The sequence below is a fragment of the Ptychodera flava genome, chromosome 21 (genome assembly GCF_041260155.1).
Source record: "Ptychodera flava strain L36383 chromosome 21, AS_Pfla_20210202, whole genome shotgun sequence".
In the NCBI taxonomy this organism is placed as follows: domain Eukaryota; kingdom Metazoa; phylum Hemichordata; class Enteropneusta; family Ptychoderidae; genus Ptychodera; species Ptychodera flava.
The window spans coordinates 17849981-17859552 of record NC_091948.1 but is presented as its reverse complement, the minus strand read 5'-3'; the positions used below and the strand labels follow the sequence as shown (position 1 = coordinate 17859552).

General features: G+C 36.5%; 1 long non-coding RNA gene across 1 annotated transcript; it reads left to right on the top strand.

The window, feature by feature from the left end:
- The first annotated feature begins 2694 nt into the window (after window positions 1-2694).
- LOC139121598 (uncharacterized) lies at window positions 2695-7730 on the top strand. The gene is made up of 2 exons (XR_011549321.1): window positions 2695-5445; window positions 5794-7730. It is a non-coding gene; the product is annotated as an uncharacterized lncRNA (long non-coding RNA).
- The last annotated feature ends 1842 nt before the right edge of the window (window positions 7731-9572 follow it).

The following is a 9572-nucleotide window of genomic DNA, read 5'->3' as shown; positions in this document are numbered from 1 at the left end:
AGTATATGAAACTGCAACGTAGACGTGAATAAAACACATTCCGAACTAGCTGTTTGCTCTATGAAAAACGTTTGTCCTTCCTCGTCAGCATACTTTGCCAGTTGAAAAATCTCGTCACGGAAGAAACCTCATCGCTTTGAAAGACCCAGCGTTTTAGGGGCCATGAGCCGCACATCACACGGTCACAGCATGGTGTTCATATTATCATAACAGATTACATTTCAATCACTGATTGGCTAATCACCTAATATAGCTGGCGCTGCCATCGTCAGGGCAGGGCCACTGTGTCATTGAATCCTGTAAGACTGGGTGGAATGAATCATTTGAATCCTAGGAGAAGGTGTGATAAAATGTTGAATATGGTACGTGAATTACTTTTAACAAAAAAGAAACATTCATTAGCAAAATAGATAAAATATAAGCGGACTACAACACTGCCCAAGATATTTGAAAAAAAAATTAAATTGACCAATCGGCCGTAAAATTTTTACGCGAGGCTGACGTGAGGTGATCGATATATTTGTTTAAACTGTACTTCCTGGATGAAGAAAAGGGCATCCACCGAAAACTTAGGGTCATCTTCCATACGTATGACTATACAGATATTGGTGTTCAAGGAAGCATTGCCCCTTTTCAGCCAGGCACCGCCTCATCAAGTGGAAAATGCCAAAACCATGGCAATATCCAAAGACAAGCAAGTTACAAGTTTGCTTTAATATAAGTCGACTATTTGGAGTGTATCGTGTTGTCAATTTGTTTTCACTTTTGTACCAAGTTTCATTGCTCGTGTAAATCCCAACAGCGCTGTCAAAGTAGTTGGCGAAATTGTATTTCATTTCAAGAGTCCGGATCATTTCCAAAACTGGCGACTCATTATGATAACGTATTCCGTCTTTAAGCCAATCATCGACCAGATAACGTCATTAATAAAATATAGGTCACGGTAGGTCACAAATTACGAGCATAGGGAGATCGACAGATTCTGTCTTGTGAATTTCGACAAATATCGACTTTCAACATAATCCACGTGTTCAGCAGAAGATAATTGGGCAACAATGAGTCCGATGAGTGAAAAAATATTCGAAATCTGTACGATTCATTTCTATCCCCATTTTTCGCTTTCTCTCAAGTACAAGAATCATTTTGTAGATGTTCGTCATCTCTATTAAAAATACTCCTTTCAAGGTTAGGTTAGTTGTTTAGGTACGCGTATGGCGTTTTGCAAGAAGTAAGAGCGATGTCAGAGCTTTAAAATGATACCTATGTTGTGGTTGTCGGACCCAGACTTAAAATGGTATGCAATTTTGAAAATTTGTTGACAGAGTGGGCAGAGTGGCCACACAACTATTCGACATCATGACAGAATACTGTAGAATTTTGATCGCTGCCATCTCCAATACAAATGGGGTTTTCGGAACGATCTGTGTAGATGCACGATTTATATTTGGCAGGACTACAGGCTAGAATCCGAGGATCACAGCAATATATTGGATTTGGTTGTCTGAGCCATACTAAAAATGTTACGCAATTTTAAAAATGTGTGTTGACAGATTGGTCACACAACAGTTTGACATCATGATAGAATACGGCGAGATTAATTGTAATTTCCACTGATGGGCGCGCTGGCCGCTGATTAGGAAAAAACATCATGGTATAGCGTCGCCAATTTTGGAAATAACCGGGACTGTTTAATTCACAGGCGGACTAGAATTAATAGCCTAAAATATGATATTATATTTGTAATTATTTAAAAAATAAATCATAATTATGAAACATTGATATCACTAAAACAACTGTTTGTATTTCATCCGGGTTGAGCGTCCTTTTGTGCGGACCACTACTCGGTGAGTTGTGTATGACATAGGCGATCGACCGGCCCGGTGGTGCACTCTCAGAGGGCTTGGGCATCCATGCTCGTTCCACAAAATTTCAAGATACCCCTTATCTGGGATTTTTCAACGAAAGAGACCCCCGTATTTTGGGTTATATGGGAGAAAATACGACCAAACATACCCCCTTACTTACGAAATCCAGGAGGGGGAAACGAAATATTAGAGTTGGGTTAATGCTGAATTATGATATTGTTTTCACTTATATTAACACACCAGTGTCTGAAAGAATCTGTTAACTTTGGAACAGGATGGTCAAGCTCACAAAATTCATTAGATTTCGAATCACAGTTTTAAACCAGATCAAAGCATAGAAAACTTTTAGCGAAGTTTGAGTGTCTGAGAGGTATTTCCTTGGATACTTCAAACCTTTCCAGGCCAGGTTTTTGGAAAAGTACCCCTTTTTATCAATTTCACGGACCTGTGATAGGGAATAAAAAACACTCCTTCCCCGTGATTTTAGGAACACGCATGGATACCCATTTTCCCCAACAGTGACACCACTGGTCATTCAGACCAACAACCCAACACTTGCTCATATTGGAAAGGCTTGTTTAAAAGGGGATATTTTCACAGCTCACGAGGGCATTCACTTTAACAGAGTATTCTAAATCAATGTAAGACGCATAACTTTGAGCGAAATACTTTAAGACTTGAAAACGAATTCAAAAATTTCAACGCCACATGAAACATTGTTCAGCCTTGCAGTAAGATGAAGTCTAAATTAAACGATTACAAAGGGACAAAACATGGTTATTTGTCAACAGCGTTAAGTTATGAATATTATTAGATATAGCTACTCTCTGTCTGTTTCTGATCGGTTGAGAGGAAACTAAAAAAAAATTATAAATTTAATATATATCTTGCTTTCCAGCAAGAGCTTTGGATATCCTGGATGCAATTTTTTCCCTCAGAGGACCAGATATTTTCTTTAACAAATCTAGCTAGTGACAGATGGATAAAAAAACAGTTGAATGAGTGTTGACATTTTGGAATTATGATCAAAATCAGTAAAAATAAAGAAATAAGAAAACTTGGACTGGATTTAATCAGCAATCAATTTTGTAGAAATTTATAAAAGTAAATTTCTAAAATTGTAAAGAACAGTTCCAGCATATTTACACTGGAACTGATCGACCTATGGTCATTGTAACTGAGGTATTGTTACTGTATGTCACTCCCTTCCTTGTTACATGATTCATGATTCTCAGAATTAAGAAAAATGCACATCACCCTTTATTACTTTTGGTTAACTGAGCAACATATTACCCCTTTTGTGCATACCTAGAGAAAACACCACCAAAAAGCACCATGTTTTCTCAGTATGGTGGTCGAGTCGAAGAAAATCATACATCTACTAAACATTTTGATTCATGACCTTAGATATTCAGAGGCAAAGCATTTTTCAATCAATGGAAAAGCACATTAACTATCCCCGGTAACAATCTCACACCGAAAGTGATTGAAAATAAAGGAAAAGCGTGTCACCTCATTACTTTCGTCTAATGCCGATGACAACAAACATCTCATTTTCTTAATTTGGCCTTTTGTGGACGACCTGAAAACATGATTGAAAAAATTATGTCATGCTTTCTCTGTTGGCCTTAAATGTACGATTATACTTTCGTCCTTTCTGTCCCCCAAAAGAAGACCATTGCGCAGTGTCAAACGAAGATGGAAAATTTGAAACGTTAACCAGTAACGCAGTAAATTGCCACTTATTCGTGATTAAGTATAACTGTACAACCGTATCAGAGGCAAATGTGGGAATCGAATAAAAAAAGATGCTGGTAACAATTAGAAGAAAATCGAAGGTAAAAAAACAAGCCACCATACGGATGGAAGCCAGAATGTAGGCCTGTAATTCACTCCGAAATCCAGGGGACGATCAACTCGTTTAGTACTCCAAAGGAGTTTGGGGTTAATGACCGGCAGACGAGGCCCGGGTGTACTTCGTTATCAAGTTACAGAAATGGCGATCGAGTAGGCGCAGTCTAACACTTCAGTCACACGAGTGGTAAAGGGTAATTTAAAGAAAAATGGGCAGAGCAACAGCTATTTATATTCACACCCCGGGATTCACACATGTTGATGCTTCGGAAATTAGGCCCCTACTAGAGAGGTTATCCGTAGCGAGAACGCAACGTAGTGTGACTTCGCGTTCAATAGAGCACAGTGATCAGACTTGACATTCGAAAATTTTAATTTGTTTTTGAACACCTGCGCAAAGCCATTTTGATTTCAGAAGCCTGATTATTTATTAGGCCAAGAAAAATAAACAGTTTTTTTCTCATCCTCTCGCGCGTCAGTTCAGACCCGCTGCGTCAACCTTTTTTCTGCTCATACATACATACATACATACATACATACATACGAATATACATACTAATACATACATATATGGCAAGCCAAGTGTTGCAAAATTCGTGAAAACTATTTTTATGTTCATAAAAAACATTTTTGCGTTCATGAATTCCATGTTTATGTTCATGAAAACTATTTTTGTATTCATAAAAATCATTTTTGTGTTCATGAATTCCAGTAGTTTATTTCTCATAGGTCATGAAAAAAAATGACAATACAACACTATTTAAACCTGGCAAAAATTCAATGAGAAAAGGACTTAAAAAAATAGTTGCATTCCGCAACTAACCGGGTTCAGCCTCACAACTCACTGTACAACAGTTTTCAAAATACTGGTATAATTTAGGTTAAGAGATTCATAATCCGCTTTAACAATTATATGGTGATGAAAAAATATTATAAGGTCAATAAAAGTGGTTAGATGACAAACATATAATGCTTTCACAACAAGCTAGTTTATTACGAACTTATACCGTTGGTAGCACAACGTGAATGAACTTATTTTAAGCAGTTAAACAAGACCTGACGGAGTTTTGGATAAAATACCTACATATTTGCGGCTTCGGTGATCTTAGCTTGGAAGTTTGGTTTGTGGGGTTGATGTTGAATGTAGACTATTTTTACAAATCTGACTTAAAAACATCGCATAAATATCATAAGAAATGCTTTGAGTCGCACATTTTATTGGTTTTCGTTGAATCTGGCGGTGTTTGGATAAATGGATGAAAGAAGGGAATCTCTCTCTCTCTCTCTCTCTCTCTCTCTCTCTCTCTCTCTCTCTCTCTCTCAAAAGATTGAATATACAGTCTCTTGAACTTACTAGAGTTGCCGATTTCGTCGTCCATCTTGGGATGACACAAGAGATACAACTTGAACAAAATCAATGCTTATCCTTTGCTTCTCGAACACGTGAATTCAGCCTCCACAGTATCTTGTGTCCTTGTTACGGAAGACACTTGTTGTTCATTCGCTTCGAGTTCCCCCAAGCTACAAGTCTACAGCGAGTGGGTCCTCAAATTTATTGGATAGAAACTGTCACGTGTTTCAGAAGGAAACCAATCTTAACAGATCTATAGAGAACTAGACATTCTTGACATGACTGTTATAATTGACATCCATGTGAATTGGCGGGAAATTCCAGAGATTGTACAATTCGATTGTACAGCAAACACTTGTTGCCCAAGGAACACAGGTAAATACTTTTATTTACTTTTTTCGTCGGTATTCCTACACTGTACACGTAGATGGGAATCAACCTCATAAAGATTTGTAACCTTCATTCCTGTAATTTGATCTTGAATACGATATTAGAGGCAATTTAATTAAATCAGTCTATATAATAGCTTTACGCTAATCTGTAACCTTGTGCACTGAAAGTGTTCTGAGATTTCTGCAACATCCTGACAGAATTTTCCTATCAAAAATAGAAATGCTCTGTCATCACCGCTGTATTCAGCACTTGTATTCGTGCTATATAAAGAAATATAATCAACCCTCTTCATGTGTAAGTAAATATTTCTCTCCCTCTCACATTTGACAGACTGAAGAAGAAAACTCCATTTAAAGTAGGGCCATGAGGAATCGTCAATTACGGGAAACCAACGTTCATCCTAAGGATAACAAAACATTTGCACCATTTATAGAAGCATTTGTCAATAAGTTCATCACATCTCATGACAGTGTAGTCACACCAACACGAATTATTTATGAAAGATACCAAAAGTGGATGATAAGCTATTCAGCTGATCCTCAGATTGAACACATTCGCACAAATTACAGGATTTTCTACAAAAACTTCAGTTCGCTCTCTCGTCGACGTGGTTGGCAAGCTATAACAAAGTCCGGACTTCGCGGATATAAAGTGATTTGCTGTGTACCAAAGGGTACGATCAGAGTTCAGAAGAACATTTTTAAAGTTGATGACAATAGAACTGTAGTCGAGCGTGTAGCCGCTGAGTATTTGAAGCAAAATGTGAAACTCAGAGATAAGCCATTCGAAGTTATTTACATTAATCGCAATGTCGGATACGGCGTGTTCGCAAACCGAGACATCGAACCCGGAGAGATAGTAACTGAATACCTGGGTCAGATTGTGACTGAAGAGGTCATGGATCAACGAGAAAAGGAGTATGAAAGAAAGAAAATGTATCCCACATGGTACACATTTAAACAGTCGAACAGAACAATGTGTTTAGATGGTAATAAATTGCCGGACGGAAGTATTATCAACAAACACCAGAATATTGGTGCTCTGTTGAATCATAGTTTTAAGTGCAACTGTCAATTAGTGAAGGTAATATTCGAAGAGAAGCCACGGTTTCTATTTTTTTCTCTGCATCGGATAGCGAAAGGGACGGAACTAGTTCAGAATTATGCAGGGGGGGTTTACACTGGATTGAAACCAGATTTCTTGTTTCAAGCAGATACTTATCGGATTAAGTAATAACATCGATAGGTTGATAAGATTTATACCATATTATTTAATATACTCATGATACGGTGTAGGTTTCATGCAAGAGGAACATAATTTCATTAAGTTTACCATATCAACGAAGTCAAATAGAGGCGAAACTTATAGAAGAATTGTGCCCTGTTCTGACAAAACAGCCTGATACGATAAGAATTTATGACTCCATACTTTAAAAAAACATTGATTTGTAAGGGGTAGGTGATTACGCCCCTCCTTCGAATAAGGCATTATTTTAGGTGTTGTATATCAAGGGCACTTAGTATGCTGTGGTTAATACCGTCGTTGTTGTTGCTACATCTGAAGGTAATTATAATAATAATATTTTTATTGCTTGCTTGTTAATATAGGATTTACATCACATTTGTGGCAATAAAAGTGTGATACAAAAATAAGTTCAAATTTTCTTATATAAAGATAAAGTATTACAGTATAATGATATTAGCCAATAATAAATATAACTAGGTATTTCTTTGTTTATATAAAGTAAAAATATAATCTGCAAGTTGGTTATTAAAACATTACTCTTGATTTGTTAGTAGAGAAATAAGCTGATTTTCAGTATTGTCATTTGGGAAATTGATTTTACTGAAAAAGTTCTTTCTTTGGACTTTGTATTTCTGACACAGACTAATAAAAAGTGTGTTTCATCTTCAATACTGTTGGCGTTACACTGATTGCAGTATCTTTTAGTAATTGGGGTTTTGGAACAGTGTGTCTCCCTTTTTCAATTGCTAGATCATGATTGCTAATGCGAAGTTTGGTGAGTAATTTTCTTTTCTCACCTTGCAACTGTGTTAAGTAGGGTTCTAATCTAAACGTTTTATTTTGGCATTCATTCTTAGTTTACTATTTTCATCAGTGATTAAATTTTTCCAAAAGACTTCATAATTGTTTGTTAAATTTGTTTTCATTAATCCAGCTATAACTTTGTGGTGCTTAAGTGATGGAGCTTTATAAAGGAGAAAGTCCATTCCATTGTCTTTAATTAAAGCACTTAAACAGTTAAACCACGATCTATTATTGTTGTTGTTTACCATTTGCTCCAGAAAAGCTTCTTAGCAAGATAACAATGTGGCAGTTGTACGATATGAAGCCAGTATTTAACAATATTAAGTTTGATCTCCAGTAGAAGTGGGAATTGTCCTAGTTCACCCCTCACAGCGGCATTACAAGCTTGTCTATTACACTGTAAAATGTTCTTACAAAATTTGAGGTGAGTTTTTTTTTTTAATTGCTGACCGATCCCACGTCTTGTAATCCATGAAATCTTGTCCCCAAATCTCTGAGCCATACAGTAAAACAGGTTTAATGAAAACATTGAATAGATGTAGGGAAAATTTTATCTTTTTGTTGTGCAATAAAACCCTTTTTAAACTATACAAAGATTTTGCTGCTTTATCAGCCAAATTTGTAATTATGTCACTAAAACTATAGCCTAGATTCTATTCGTCCGCTTGCCTCCGTACCTCCGACGCAAGCGGACGAATAGAATCTAGGCTACTAAAACTACCATTTGATTTAATTGTCAGTCCTAGGTATGTATAGCTCTTAACAGATTTGATGCATGTACTACCATAGTCGAATAAGTGTTTATCTATCAAAGGAGATTTGCTAAAATTAATTGCTTGGGTTTTCTGTAAATTACATCGTTTCCAATTGGAGCAAAATGTGTGTAGTGTATTCACTGAAAATCGACCTTCCTGCAACACTCTGTTGGTTATGTCATTGTTCAGCCGATTTTATTGGGCTAACACAGCAGGGATGTAATTAAATCGGTCATATTGTCTTCATCAAAGCAGGCATCCAGTCTCAATGAGATAGCATATAAGGCGGGAAGATGATTATGTAACAAACACCAAGCACAAACAACTTCAAGAAATAGTCAGAATGCCACTGCAGAGTTTCTGTTTTGTATATTAAATAAAAACAGACAGAACTCGACAATTTCTCTTGATGCAGAAATATATAATACATGGGTATGATCTAAAAAGATAAATTTGTTTCAAACCATACTAGTGACAAGACGTCGTTAAAGGTTCACTAAATGGCTTTGGCAAATGTTCTGAGAAGCAAAGTGACAAAAGACATTCTAAAACCAACAAAGTTCAGTGCATGCTTACTTAATTTTGTACTTTTCAATATGTAACAAAGTTAAAAAGTCTGAAGAGAACTAGAAGTAGTATTATTGAATTTACCAATGGGTTAATAGTCAAGAGTTTAGTCTATTTTAGCAAAATACAGTGGCTCTCTGTTGAGGGACGGTGAAAATACTAATCATGCAATGCTTATTTAATTGTCTATATAGAACATGTGCTAGGGATGGTGCAGGATTTCAAGGGGCAACTCGATTACGTGCAGAAGTGGTGGCTAGACTAGGTCATCAGCGTAAAATAATGAGTTAACTGGAGTATTATTCAACACTGGTGGTTGAGTATTTACTTTGTCTAGATTTGTTTTCAAGTCATTGACATATAAATTGAACAGACTAGGACTTAGAACACAGCCCTGTTTTACTCCTTTTTCAACTTTCAGGCTGGGCGAGATAAAATTATTTGTTTTGATGTGTATTTTTGTGTTGGTGTACATGTGTTTTATAAGTCTGTATAATTTGCCATTAATGTTATTTTTGAGAAGTTTATGAAAAAGACCAACTCTTAAGATGATGTACAGCAAAGATATGACCAGCTGTCAGGACCATTTCCTCCTGTTGAGAAACGTTATACAAAGACAGCTAATTCCTTGACAATGAAGACAGATTGTCATTTCTTCAATTCCTTCCAATATCCTGTGTTTACACATTCGTATTGAATTTACCATGCATCAAGTTTTTAAAATTAGCGCACCCACCC